Source organism: Spermophilus citellus (genome assembly GCF_964194105.1).
Source record: "Spermophilus citellus genome assembly, chromosome: 13".
Taxonomy (NCBI): Eukaryota; Metazoa; Chordata; class Mammalia; order Rodentia; family Sciuridae; genus Spermophilus; species Spermophilus citellus.
Window position 1 is genome coordinate 92565790 of NC_138193.1, and position 15791 is coordinate 92581580.

General features: G+C 36.1%; 1 protein-coding gene across 7 annotated transcripts in view; it reads right to left on the reverse strand.

Moving 5' to 3' along the window:
• The window catches only part of LCLAT1 (lysocardiolipin acyltransferase 1), a 186330-nt gene that overhangs the window by 156289 nt on the left and 14250 nt on the right, over window positions 1–15791 (reverse strand). For 6 of the 7 annotated variants that reach the window (XM_081264758.1, XM_081264757.1, XM_081264753.1 and 3 more), the window contains exon 2: window positions 7511–7677. The exons of the other annotated variant lie outside the window; for it this stretch is intronic. The gene's annotated coding sequence lies outside the window, so the exon portion shown is untranslated. The remainder of the gene's footprint in view (window positions 1–7510; window positions 7678–15791) is intronic. 7 annotated transcript variants of the gene reach the window in all.

The following is a 15791-nucleotide window of genomic DNA, read 5'->3' on the forward strand; positions in this document are numbered from 1 at the left end:
ATTGACTTTTTAAAAAATTCTATCACACACCTTCATTACCAAAAGAAATAAAGTAAATCTCAGCTGGGGATGTAGCTCAGTGGTATAGCACTTGCCTAGCATGCATGAGGCCCTGAGTTTATTCCCCTGCATGGCAAAAAAAAAAAAAAAAAAAAAAAAAAAAAAATTTAAAGAAAAAATAAAAATTAATCTCAAAGAATATAAGTGATTCTAAATTATTAACTTTTCAGGCTTTAAAAAATAGTCAAAATATTTCTTCACCAACTTTACAAATACTATTGATATTAACTTCTCATTTTTATTTTAAAATTATTTTAACATCATGTTTAAACTATTATTCAGCATGAGAGCTAGTAAGTGATGATCAATAGATCAAACCGAAGAGTAGCCAAAAAGAGTAGCTAAGAGTCAAGTGTTATTAATGATAACCAACATAAGGGTAAATAAAGGGGAGTCAGCTAATCTTCCCCTCCCCTTAGGGTGTACCCTATGGCTATAATAACAAATTTCTTGGTGGCTTGTCTTGACAGTCTTAGAAGCTAGAAGTCTAAAATCAGTATTACTGGACCTAAATCAAAGTGTCAGGAGAGGCTATACTACTTCTAAATGCTCCAGGGACAAATCTCTCTCTTGCCTCTTCCAGTTGCCAAAATTCCTTAATGTGTGACAATGTCAATTCAACATCTGCTTCATGGTTATACTCGTTTCCTCCTCTGTCTGTGTACAATCTCTTCTTATATCAGTCATTTAAGGAGTTATATGACTGATTTCAGGGGACCACTCACACAATCCAGAAGAAACTCTCCACTTCAGATTCTTTTTTATTATGTAAGGTAACATTTCACAGGTTCTAAAGAATAGAACTTGGAGCTCTTTTGTAGGGCTATTTTCCAGCAACACTGGGTGTCTCCTTAAAAGCCAAATAGGCCAAATATTTTGGTCAAGAACTAGACAATTTCAGTCTCCAGATTTTATGATAATCATGTTAATAAGCATTCTTCCCTGGGCACTCTAAACAAATCCCTGTGAAATAAATCTCATGCTATGTAAATCAATTTTCTCTCAAGAATTTACAAGAGTTTTGTCTGTTTTAGTAAACAAAAGGAGTGAAATTGGGCTCAAATTTTGGAAGTTTCTCCTGAACTATCCACAGGTATACAGACGATAATCATATTCAAAAGAGTTTTTTCTCTCTTTAATAGTAGTAAGGAGTGGGGTTTTTTGTTGGCAAGATTTCTTACATCAACATACTTTATAGAATTAAGTAATACTAAACTATGTTTCTAAAGAAATTAGAAACAAATTATTTCCCTCAGGCAGAAAATTTTATTTTTATCCTCTAAATTTTTCCAGATAATTTCTTTTTTTTCCCCCCAAGGTCTATAAGCCCTTGAATCTTCTCCAGAATCAAGCAGTTTTCACTCTATGAAATCAAAATAAATTTCAGATGAATTAGAGTTACATGTAATATATGAAAACACTAAGTTAGAATAAAATATAGGAGCTGGGGATGTGGCTCAAGCAGTAGCATGCTTGCCTGGCATGCGTGCAGCCTGGGTTCGATCCTCAGCACCACATACAAAGATGTTGTGTCCGCCAAAAACTAAACAATAAATATTAAAAAAAATTCTCTCTCTCTCTCTCTCTCTCTCAAAAAAATAAAATAAAATATAATTATAGGAAAATTTGGCAAAGTATTACAACAGTCACATGTGTAAAATTACACACACACAAAAAAAAACAAATAAAGGCAATATATTTTCAACTACTACTTTTCTGTATCCGACCATGATAGTATCTAGAAAAAGTGAGACTATAGAGAAACGAGAACTCAAGCATATTGTTAGTAAGAGCATGAACCAACAGAACTCTTTCAGAAGGGAAAATGGTAAAGCTGGTAAATTTTAAAATGCATATATATTTTTATTCATAATTCAATAAGTCATTTTAATATTTTATTCTACAGAAGCACTCATAAAATTAAGAAAAATATGTGTATAAATTAAATGTGTAAAAACAAAGTCTGGGGATATAGCACAGTGGTAGAGCACTTGCCTAGCACATGTAAAAAGCCCAGGGTTCCATCTGCAACATGGCAAGTAAAACTACTCTTCAGATTTCATCTCACTCGTCAGAATGGCAGCTATTATGAATATGAACAACAATAAGTGTTGGCAAGGATGTGGGGGAAAAGGCACACTCATACATTGCTGGTGGAACTGCAAATTGGTGCAGCCAATCTAGAAAGCAGTATGGGGATTCCTTGGAAAACCAGGAATGGAACCAACATTTGATCCAGCTATCCCTCTCCTCCGGCTATACTCAAAGGACTTAAAAACAGCATTTACTACAGGGACACAGCCACATCAATGTTTATAGCAACACAATTCACAATAGCTAAACTGTGGAACCAACCTAAATGTCCTTCAGTGGATGAAAGGATTTAAAAAAGTGGCATATATATACAATGGAATATTACTCAGCAAAAAAAGAGAATAAAATCATGGCATTTACAGGAAAATGGATGGAGTTGGAGAATATAATGCTAAGTGAAGTTAGCCAATCCCAAAAAATCAAATGCCTAATGTTTTCTTTGATGTAAGGAGGATGATTCATAGTGGGGTAAGGAGGGAGAGCATGGGGGTAATAGACAAACTCTAGATAGAACAGAGAGGTGGGAGGGGAAGGGAGGGAGCATGGTGTTAGAAATGATGGTGGAATGTGATGGACATCATTATCCAAAGTACATGTATGAAGACATGAATTGGTGTGAATATGCTTTATATGCAGAGATATGAAAAATTGTGCTCTATATGTGTAATAAATTGTAATGCATTCTGCTGTCATATATAAATTTTAAAAAATTAATAAAAAAATAAAAAATGATTTTTTTTTTTTACAGAGAGAGAGAGAATTTTTTAATATTTATTTTTTAGTTTTCGGTGGACACAACATCTTTGTTTGTATGTGGTGCTGAGGATCGAACCCGGGCCACATGCATGCCAGGCGAGCGCGCTACCGCTTGAGCCATATCCCCAGCCCCAAAATAAAAAAAATTTAAAAGCTCATTGAAACACTATTTGTATATAAAATCAGAAATAGTACAAATGTCCAACAATAGAGAAATTGCTAAACTATGCTATAACATAAAGAAATATTTTATGTTCAATTGAAAAGTGAAGTATATAAGCTATCATTTAGAAAGCTACCCATGATACATGAAGTGAAAAAAAAAACAAATTACAATTAGTAAGTAAATGATTCTGGTTTTGCTTACAGAAGAAAATATCAAAAACTCTCTCTGTTTATGTATTAACAGAAACCAAGTTTTCAAAAGCCATCTTATTATAATGGGAAATCCTAACATAATAGTAAGTGAAAGAAGTAGATTATAAAATTGTCTATGTAATTTAAAATTATATATAAATAAAGGATATCAATTATCTCTGAGTACTGTGATTGTTGATCTGTTTTTAGATATTTCTTTTCTAAAACATACAAATGTTGTTATATAACAATCAAATCAATTTAAAAAAAAAAAAGGTTTTTGTTGTTTTAAAAAAAACATAGGCCCAAAAGACCAACAAATTGTTTTACTTTTGAGAGTCAGAAGAGACTCTAACCCTACAAAATGCCAAGAAAATGGATACAGAACAATGATATGAGTTCATGTACAAGGAAGACTTTAAAAAAAAAAAACTAAAAATATTTTTGAATTTTATAATTTAAAATTTTTGCATTGATGGTGGAAAGAGACCCTCATCGTTATACAAAATACATTTATATATATAAAATACACGTAAGATGTGAGTTTTAAAAAGAAAAAAAAAAGAATAGTGTTACCTTAGATTAGGTAGAAAGAAGTGATGGGAGGAGAGGGGAGGGGAGGGGATGGGGAGATAGGAAGGACAGTAGAATGAAACAGACATTATTATTACTGTGTGTATATATGTGACTGAATGACCAATATGATTCTGCAACCTGTATACTCAGAAAAATGAGAAATTATATCCCATCTGATTCAAATGTATGATATGTCAAGGTCATTGTACTGTCATGTGTAACTAATTAAAACAAATTTAAGAAATTTTTAATTAAAAATAAAAATAAATAAAATAAAATCTCCCATGAATGCAGCAGAAAAAAAAAACTAAAATTATTTTTGAACTTTTACAATTTAAAATTTTCTTTGGTCAGCTTATGCAACACATAAAAACATAAATCAATCATATTTGCAGCTTACTTTTAAGTAAAATGTGAATTAACCAACGTGACCACCTATGTTGGCCTAAAAATAGCTGTTCGTTCATTTCAAACGAAGAGTTAGCATAAATTCAATAAGTGAAAACCATATGTAACAGCTTTTTAAAACCTGTCTGGAGGGAGGGAGTAGACTAGACCCTAGCTCCAGGAAAGAGTCCTTCCAGATATTTAGTGCCATGGAAACTACCCTTTTAGTACATGGCGAATAATCCTCTCCATTCCTTTTCATTCATGCTCTTCCTAACCAGAAGGATTCTCCCCCTGACTACAATTCTCAAACTCCTAGAGATAAAATAGAAGAAATAAAGAGATAGGTAGAAATAAGACACAAAAGAAGGACAGAGAAATATAACTTTAAGTTCTGCATACTTCTCCAGGCCTGTCATACCCCAAGCCAGTCTCTTTCCCCGGTATGTCACTGCCAAATTTCTGGGAAATCTGTAATTCTTAAGTGTTACCCTAAATGCACCATTTATAAAAATTACCTCTGCACTGTTAATTAGCCCACCAATAAATAGATCAAGAGAGATATGACATTTTTAAGAAAGCTATAATTTAAAGAACTTTCCAATATTATCTACTGATCAGATACTGGAGATCATGTCAACCTGAGGTTTCTGAAAACAATAACATTTTCATAAACTTCTCCATGACCATCCTTCATCAAGTTTCCTCAAAAGAGCCTGAAAATTCCAAGTGAGATGGCACACAATCCCCCTTGAATGTGTATTCCTTGCTTTCCTAAATAAATCTCTGCCTCTACTAGTGCATGCTAAAATTCTATCCCATCACATATGCCAAGGGACACATTTGTCCTAAGTGGAGATTCCCCTTCTCCAGGAACTCCTTGAATCCTCTTCCATTAACATCTCTTCTTAGGTGACACTACCATTTCTTTGAAGGCCAACCTCAAATCTACCTGAAATCTACTACATGAAGATGTTCCTCTTTTGAACTCTATAGACATTTAAATAACTGAATTACTCACTTTATTTGCATATTCTATTTGTATAGTGACATTCTTTTCCTGACAATTTACAAGGAATTGGAACACACATGTTCATCTCCACCATAATTTCCTGGAAATACAAATGAAGAAAATTATCCAAAAGACTAGAGCAGTATTACTAGTTTAGGCCTACAGGACTTTGGTGGGCCTTGAATGTGATCTAAGGAGTTTGAGTTTTATCCTACAATGAGAGAGAAAAACTGAAAGTTTCTAAGCACAAAAAGGGTGAAATAAAAGTTTAATTTAGAAAAAGTAGGCTATAATTGCCAGATTAGAGAAGGGTAGTAACATCTACAGCAAAAAAGGTAGCTGGCTCAGCATAACGGGTTAAGAAAAGGGCTTTAACATCAGAATACACAGAGTTCTGCAACACTTCCTAGTTCTGTAATCCTGGGCCAATTTTCCCTAACTATACATTAAGATTGGTAAACCAGACCTTACTTCACTGTGGTATTATGTGAAATAAGGAATGCAGCACTATCCACAATGCCTGGAAGAGGGTAAACACATTGCACTCTGACACCAATTCTCAACACCAACTAGGTGTCCTACAATTCAATTCTGATACTCACCTAGAAATAGCATCAAATCCCACAAGTTAAAGAGCAAGGTCCCTATCAAAACTGCCCTTAATTCAGATGTTTCTACACTCTCTACACTTATGTCTGCCTTGGCTGCAAATTCAGGTTTCCCAAAAATCTTTCTTCAGGTTCGAAACCAGTAAAAGCACTATACTTAGACACAGTTTTATTATAAAGGATACAACTCAGCAACAACCATTGGGGCAAAGGTGTAGGGGAGAGAGGAGGAGGGACAAAAACTTCCATGTTCCAGGTATCAACTGCCTAGCACATTAAGAAGTTCACCACTGTTGCAGGCTGTTTATGTTGGGTTTCATAACTTAAACATGATTGGTATGATCACTGGCCACATGACAGGACTCAAGATCCAGTCCCTCCACCCTCCTCAGAGATTAGGAGGTAGGGTTGAAAGCTCTGTCTAATTTGATCTTTCTGATATGGACACTCTGTCCACGCAAACTATCTTTAAAAGCCCACCCAAAATCACCTCATTAGCATAAATGCATGTGTGGTTAAAATAGACTAATTATGTACTCGGAAAATTCCAAGGGTTTCTGAAACTCACTATTGGGGACCAGGGTCAAAGATCAGATATATTCTTTATGATAATCATATACACAATAAATGGAAGCTATTATTTTAGAAACCAACTAGCAGATTACTGAAATAATATGAGTACGAAGATAAGGGGGTAAAACATGCAGAAGCAACAGAAAACTAGGCTGGGGGGCAGGTGTCAAAATTATCTATGAAGGTTCAGCCTGGACAACTAAATAGAAACAATCATACCCTGCCAGGACACTGAATATGAGATTAACAATGAATTTAGTGTTAGCCACATTGAGGCTGAAGGTTGACAGTCAGCAATTTCAGATGGATATTGGGCAGATGGAATGATGAGCTTGGAGATGTGAGAGGACAGGATCAGAATCAGTCTCCATATAGATTAGATCCCTATCTCCTCCTCCAAAAAAATTCTAAAGAGGAGGATACCACCTAATGGTATCACTTAAGTTGGTACATGCCCTGTAACAATCCAATAAAAGCAAGTAAATACATGCAGCAGAATATGTAAGGGTTGAACTGAGAACATTTCCCATTTAATATTTTGAATTTTAAACAAATTGATATCCATCCCCTCCCCTCCCCTCCCCTTCTCTCTCTCTCTCTCTCTCTCTCTCTCTCTCTCTCTCTCTCTCGTACCAGAGATTGAACCCAGGAGTACCTAACCACTGAGCCACATCCCCAGCAGTCTTAGTTTTTATTTTAAGACAAGTTCTAAGGTGCTTAGGGACTAAGTTGCTGAGGCTAACCTTGAACTTGTGATCCTCCTGCCTATGCCTCCCAAATTGCTGGTGTGTACCACCATGCCCAATGGTATCTAATTCTTAAAGACTCAAAAGGAATCACATGATCAAGGGCCAAACAGAAATGCTGGGTTTTGTTGAAAATAAAATAGCGTATTTCTATCCTATCAATAGGAACTTACCATACATCTAACAGATAAATATTTACTTTTCAATGAAAAGGTTATGGATATGGAGCAAGCATAGAATACAACATAAACAGGATCAGCTATGGTCAATTCAAAAAGCTTTGCGTCCAGATACATGAAGCAAAATAAAAACCTCAAGTATGGAAACCATGTCAGACTTACCCCAAGCTTTTACAGTCCTGCTTTTAGAAAATGTTTGGAAGGTAGAATCTGCCTTGCTAATAGTTCATAGGTTCAGAAGCATCATAGCTTATTTTTCTCTGAAATGTACAAATAATTTCATCCTTTTGTTGCCAGCTTCTGGGAGTCCCAACTTGGTTTTTCAGAAGCTATAAACAAAATAAATGGGAGAAAGCATAGTCAGTACACTAAGCCAGCCAGATGGTTCATGGTATGTGGGTTATAAATGGATCCATAGAACTGAAACACTCAAGTACTATAGACTGAACCAATGAACCAGTAACCCAGGAAGATGGGGTACAATGCTGGTCCCTAGCGTTCAGGATGGGAATGCCAGAAAAGTGAAGTGAGAGTTCAATATGTATCCCATCTTTATAAGCTCCAGGGAGGAAACCAAAATACTTTGGGCTAACTCACTGGAGTGCTTCTCCCTGCCAGCAACACCCCTAGAAAGAACAGTAAGGCAAAATCTGAACCTAGACTCCAACCACTGAAGGAATGGATAAGGGAAGTTTCCTTCCCTACACTCCTCTTAACTCATAAAGGAGATAAAAGAAAAATTCTGAGATGCCCTAAATTTAATTATGAGGGTTGGAAGATGGAGACAGGAAGAGAAAAAGGCTATGTAATATTTTCATTTCATATGTTAGAATCTTAACTTAATCACATTGCATACAAACTCAATGACTGTTATCCCCAACCTATCTAGAAGTCCTTCTCCTATGGACTACCCTCCTATCCTAAAGCTTCACCATCTTGCATAATCACACTCCTCTTTATCTATAGCCAAGGTAGTTTCAATGTAAACAATTTATGCTGTCCTTCTCCAATTTTTCCTTATTAAAAAAATTCTTTGTTCTGGTTGGACATATTTCCAACTGCTATCTAGCCCTGCTACTGGCAATTACTGGAACTTATCCCAGGACCTGGTCCTTTTTCTGGCTAATGGATGAACAAATCCTTTTACATCAGAGATGCCTCAGTCTAGCTGAACACAGGGTTCTTTAAGTTTCAAAGATGACAAGAGGGACCCAAAGACTTTTCTAAAGAAAGACACAGGCATAAAAGGCACTCTCCCCACTTCCTACATCCTAATTGTAACACCAAATTATAAGGATCATTTTATTCTGCATAAAACTTAAGAATTTTAGTGGACAGACTGTTGGTTTTACCTACAGTAGTACTAATTTATTTGTATCAATATGCATGTTTCTCAGTTTTAAATAAAGGTATGTATCTTTGGTGAACTCCTTAGGATTTACAGAGTAGATTTTACATTAGGCTTATTTTCAAAATTCTAGCATTGTAGTAGTTAATCCCTTAGCTTGAACCACCCCCATTCAAATAGATTCACAGCAGGCCAAGCTCTTCCCTTGGATCACTGCTAACTTCCTCATGCTCTAAGAATTTCCTCTTCTAACACAACCAATTCAACACTTTTTTTTTTCAATAGTGTTGGAGATTGAACCAAGGGCCTTGCACATGCTAGTCAAACACTCTACCACTGAGCTATATCCTCAGCTCCCAATTCACCAGTTCTACTCCACTCCTACACACCATTACCCTCTCCTTCCCCCCCCCCAAACACTCCAAGTAAAATATCTTTAATTAGTGAGGGTCAGAGGGAAAGGACAATTCAAGGCATCTTTGAGTTACCTTTCCAATTCCTCCCTCTTTTTTAGGCACCCCAAGTCCCTGCTCACCCAAAACTGCCCTTGAATCTCTCAAGAAGTTATTCCTAGGTTGAACAAAATTCAGCCCTTTCTGGTTCCTACTCCCTGAGGAGCATGCCAAATCTATCCAAGTACTCAGCAGTTCTAAAGCCTTCCATCTTTTAAGACCCTCTCTTCATATTTTTAAAGCCAAAAGATTGTAGCAATTCTCTTAAGCCACATTTCCAGCTTCATGCTTCTTCCCAGTGCAAAGCCAGGAGAGCAGGGTCTTCTCATCCATATTTACTGAACTGAATTACTAGACTGCTGTTCCAACTGTTTACCATTTCAAACCCAACACTGTCTTTTCTCGGAGTAGCAAGGTTACTACATAATAAAAATGCCCTCCCCTCCTAAGGCAACTATTGTCAATTACTTCATTCTTTTCGATTACTGTCAATAAACCTTATGAACTAAAAACCAAGTGAAAACTTCACACACACACAATCTCTCTCTCTCTCTCTCTCTCTCTCTCTCTCTCTCTCTATTAAGATTAAGAAGCTAAGTTTCAAGAAGGTAAAAGTAGTTGCCCACATCCTTTGCATAACAATTTTTTAAAAGTTCTTAGGATGTATGAGGTTCTGTGAGAAGTATTACTTGCAAAATCTATTTTAATCCTTGCAAAAGTATGGAAAGAAAATAGAACTGTAATCCCTTTTTATAGTGAGTAACTACACTTAAGTTAAAAAAAATAAAATTTCTGGCTCCCACTACAAGACTAGTAAGTGACACAGCTGCGATTCAAGCCCAGTCAGACCATATTCAGAGTTCAAGCTGTTAAAGGATAACTAAAACAAACAAACAAAATAATGTGTTTCTCATACAAACATAAAAATAAATGGCTTCGATTAATTTATTAAGTAACTGGGGAACAAATAAGATTTTCCAACTGGTTCAAAAAAGAATCAGAAGAGCAAACGCATACATAGCCAATGGAGAATACTGAAAATTAGCTTAAAACATACAAAACTGGCTTCTTCCAAATTAGAGCGAAAGAAACCAACTGTACTTCCAACCAATGAGATTCCTTTGCACATCTAAGGACAAGAATAATTTACGTTGCCATCCATATTTTACAACTTAAAAAACTATGAAATAAATCCAAAGCAATGAAAGCTACAGATCCCAGAGAATCTGAGAACCAGGAAAACAGTTCTAAGTAGCACTTAGGTTTCTGCTGGAGGTACTTAGGAATCCTTTTGTTTCATTTCAGACTTTCTCAAGTTTTCCTTATACAGATCTTAAACACTCTGCATAATGTCTTTTCTCTTCTTTCAGATAAAGATCCACAGCTTCAAGATCTCTGACAAGAGGCTGAGGTACTCATAGATCAGCGGTAGAGCACAAAAGTTTTGAGGTCCTGAGTTTGATTCCCAGTACTGCAAAACAAAACAAAACAAAAAGATCTCTGACAAGCACTAGAAAAAAAATAGTTACTTCTCTCCATAAAACTCATCTTTCACAAACACATACTAAGCCAGAAATTTAACTTATTGTGAATTTATATCTACATGCAGAAATAAATTAGGTCACAGGATGGTCAAGCCTCTTAAGAGATCAAAAACTAAAGAGGGTTTGATTTTAATGAACAATGATTGGAGAAACAGAACTGCTGTCTGAAGAATGAAACACAGTTAAATTGTTATTTTAAAATAACCAACCCAAAACAACTTAGTGTGTTTCTAATCAATTAAGCGTCCTAACTTTTACACTATGGTTTCTTCAATAAAAAGGCAATTTCCACTTTCAACAAGATCAAGCAGATGGACCTTTTCCTACTGCTCTAGGTAACTACAATGGAAAAGAGTGGCGGCGATCATACATAAAACAAACATGAGAAGACTGAAGGAGAGAGAAGGCAGACCAGCCAGGGACTTGGGACCCATGGAACAACACTTCGGTGGGTTCCCTGGCTTTCTTTTTATGTCATATACCACAAAGAGCTGAAGAAACCAGGAATGCAGAAAGGTAAATGGGGGAAGACAAAAGACCACTTTGGTTCTCTTAAGTCAAAGGACTAAGAAAAGAGCAACACAGCAAGACAGAAAACTTTCAGGTAATAAACTGAATTCCAGTCCAAGAAAAAAGTTAAAGAAAAAATCTGTGGCCACCCACGCCAGGCTATAAGGTGCCCTAACTTCGCTTCCAATTTTCTCCAATCCCTGCCCCTGCCATAAAGTGACTGTGGAAACCACCTGCAGGGTCTGTATTTCTATCCATCCCACTGGAGTGGTTCAGAGGAGGCCAAAGCTTTCACCCCTGCCCAGGGGTAACAAGGTCATCCCCTCCCAGTGGTGTCAGCAAAGGCCACATACAGGACAGTAATGAGACAGGGTTGAATCAGTGGAGGTCTAAAGAGGAGCTGAAAATCCCACCCCTACCACCAAGAAGTCCTGCTTTTTGTTAATGGACCAACTCCTCAAAAGCACAACATAACACAAATTACCCAAAATTAAATAGATAATTTGAATAGCCATTAACTATTAAGGAAACTGAACTTATAATTTAAAAGTTTCAAAAAAAAAAAATCTGGCCCAGATCACTTCATCAGAGAATTTTATCAAATGTTTAAAGGAGAATTAAAGCCAACTCTACGTAATCTCTCTTAGGAAACAAAAGCTGAATTGGAAGCACTTCTCTATCCATTTTATGAAGTTTGTATTATCCTGATACAAAAACCAGAAAAAGACTATGCAAAAGAAAAATATCTACAGACCATTACCTGAAGATAGACACAAAAATACTCAACAAAGTATTAAAAGAATTCAACAGTATATTAAAAACTGAATTTAATCAGGGATACAAAGCTGGTTCATTCAAACATCAATCTAATCCACCCAAGGGAAAAAAAATCACATAATCATACCAATTGACACAGAAAAATGATTTTTAAAAAGTCATTACTTACTCATGAGAACAACTCTCAGAAAATACTGAAAAAATGAGGAACTTTCTCAAGTAGATAATGAGCATTTACAATCTACAGCAAACATTATTACATTCAGTGATAAAAGACCAAATGCAGGGCTGGGGATGTGGCTCAAGCAGTAGCGCACTCGCCTGGCATGCGTGCGGCCCGGGTTCAATCCTCAGCACCACATACCAACAAAGATGTTGTGTCCGCCGAGAACTAAAAAATAAATATTAAAAATTCTCTCTCTCTCTCTCCTCTCTCACTCTCTTTAAAAAAAAAAAAAAAAGACCAAATGCATAATGCACCCCCACACACACTACCAGGAATAAGGTAAACAAGTTCATTCTTTCTTACCACTCTAATTCAACATAGTATTAGAAGTTCTAGCCAGTGCAAGAAGGCAAGAAAAGGAAGTAAGTCATACATAAATGAAGGGTCCCTGTCTGCAGATGACATGATGGTTCACACAGACATACTAAAGAAATTTACCCTGAAAATCTCCTAGAACTAAGTTAGTTCAGCAAGGTTACAGGTACAAGATAAACACTAAAAAATCAACTTTATTTCACATGAAAAAAAAAACCTAGAGTGGGAGAAAAAATTTTGCAAATCCTATCTATGGTAATGGACTTATATCTAGAACACTGTAAATGGAGAACTCCTATAACTCAATAATAAAAAGGCAAATAATCCAATTAAAAATGGGTAAGGAATTTGAATAACATATCTACAAAGAAAAGGTAAAAATGTAAACGAGCATATGAAAACATGCTTGACATAATTTACCATCAGGCAAATCAAAACCACAAAGAGGTATCACCATACATCCACCAGGATGATATAACTTCTCCAGAATGGCTCTGATCAAAAAGATAGATAATAACAAGTGTTTGGGGAGAACCTTTAGGCAATGCTGCTAGGATAGTAAAATCATACAGCCACTCTGGAGAACACTCTGGTAGTTCCTCAAAAGGTTAAACATAGTTACCCAATGACCCAACTACCCACTCCTAGATATATACACAAGAATGAAAACTTACAATTATATAAAACTTATACATGAATGTTCATGGAAACATTATTCTTTTTTATAATTTTTTTTGTAGAGACAGAGAAAGAGAATCTTTTTTGTAGATGGACACAACACAATGCCTTTTTTTTTTAATGTGGTGCTGAGAATCGAACCCAGGTCCCGCCTGTGCTAGGTGAGCGCTCTACAGCTGAGCCAGAATCCCAGCCCTATGGAAGCATTATTCTTAACAGCCAATAAGTGGAAACAACTCAAATGTCCATCAACTCATAGTGCCAAACCATCTTCCTGCCTCAGCCTCCCAATAAATAAAATGTGCCCTATCTATATAATAAATTATTTGGTCACAAAAAAGAATTAAGTATTGTTACACATGATACCACATAGAAGAACCCTGAAAACACCATGCTAAGTAAAAGACACAGTGGAGAAGACACCACATATTATATGATTCCACTTAGAAGAAATGTCAGAATAGGTACACACAGAGAGGTGGAGCAGACTGGGGTTGCCTAGGGCAAAGGAGAGTCTGGAGGAAGGAGGGCTAAGAATTAGGTGTCACTTCTAATGAATGTGAGGGTTTGCGGGATAATAAAAATGTTTTAAAATTGATTTTGATAATTATACAACTCAATGAATATACTAAAATCATTGACAGATCTCCAAATGGCTGCCTTATAGAAATTGACAAACTGATTCTAAAATTTCTGTGGATTTGCAGGAACTCAGAATACACAAGACAATGTTGAAAATAAAGAACAAAGTAGGACAGGTACTTTCTGTTTTCAAAACTTCCTACCAAACAATGGCAATCAAGACGGTTGGTATTGGGCTGGGGTTGTGGCTCAGTGGTACAGCAGTCGCCTAGCATGTTTGAGGCCCTCAGTTAGATCCTCAGCACCACATATAAACATATAAAATAAAGGTATTGTGTCCACCTACAACTAAAAAAAAAAAAAAAAAAAAAATTTAAAACAAAAAAGATGATAGTTGGTACTGTCACAAGGATAGATGCATCAATGGAATAGAAGTGAGATTTCAGAAATACATCCATGAGTCTTTATGCAAATACCACATAGTTCAACAGTTGCACACCTGGATATTTATCTCAGAGAAGTAGTACACTGTCACACAAAGACCTGTACCCAAATGTTCACAGCATATTTATTCCTAACAGCCAAACACTAGAAATAATTCAGATGTCCTTCAATGGGTATTTCCATATGAAGGAATATTAAGGATACTGAGGAATATTAAGGATGAGAAAAAAGAACAAACTATTGATTCATGTAATAACTTTAATTCCAGGAAATTATGTTAAGTGAAAAACAACAATTCCCAAGAATTGTATACTGTATAACTCCATTTATATAACATTCTTCTAATGACAAAAATGTAGATTAGACTATTTTAATCTATAATTATAGATTCATGTTTATCAGGTCAGGGAAAGGAAGGTTGTAACTAAAAAAGGGGCACAATAAAAAATCCTGTGACAAAATTCTTCTGTATCTTAGCTGTATCAATGTCAATGTCCTGGTTGTAATTACCACTGAGAAAAACTGGGCAAAGGGGTCATGGCATCTCTTTGTACTATTTCTTACAACTGCATGGGACTCTACAATGATCTCAAAATAAGCCTTAGAAAAGGAGAAAGAGAGAGAGAGAGAGAAAGTCCCTAAACTCTACAGTTTGACAAATCCAGGTAAACAGAGCATTACTATTTCTTTTTCTTCTTCTTTTATTTTATTTTATTTCATTTTTTATTTGAGATGGGGTCTTGCTATGTTGCCAAGGTTGGTCTCCAACTCATGGTGCCAAAGTATCTTCCTGCCTCAGCCTCCCAAGTGCTGGGACTATAGGCTAAGGCCACTGCACCAAGATCTGATTATTACTATTTTCTAAAAGGAGATGGGTAGGAGGAAGAGAAAAGGGGAAAAGAGAGAGGAGGAGGGGAGAAGGAAAGGGTATAGGAGGACAGGGAAAAACAGAAGGGGTGAGATTTTCAAACATTGTGATTTTAGGAAATTATCAAGTTTCTTTGTCTGTAAAGCACAGATTAATATCCAATTCAGTGACAGGCTGAATAACTCAAAATATATCCACACCCCAATCCCTGAAAGACATAATTGTTACTTATGTATGGGGGGGGGAGAAACTTATTTATATAAGTAGTAACTATTTTTGCAATGGGGAATTATTTTGAAATTATCAGGGTGGGCCCTAAATACAATTCACATAAAGTACATCCTTTTAAGAGGAAGGCAAAGGGAGACTTGACTGCAGACAGAGGGGAGAAAGGGAATGTCACCATAGAGGCAGAGGCTGCATCGATGCAGCCATAAACCAAGGAATGCCAGTTGTCACCAGAGCCTAGAGGAGGTCAGGAGTGACTCTCCTCTAGAGCCTCTGGAGGAGGCAAGGCCCTCCTATACTTCAATCTCAGTTGACTGATACTGATTTCAAAATTTCTTATCTCCAGAACTCTGACTAAATAAATTTCTGTTGTTTTAAGCCACTAGCTTTGTGGTGATTTATTATTGCAGCCATAGGAAACTAATATAAATATCTACCCATCTCCTAGAAATGCTGGGAAAAGTAAATAAT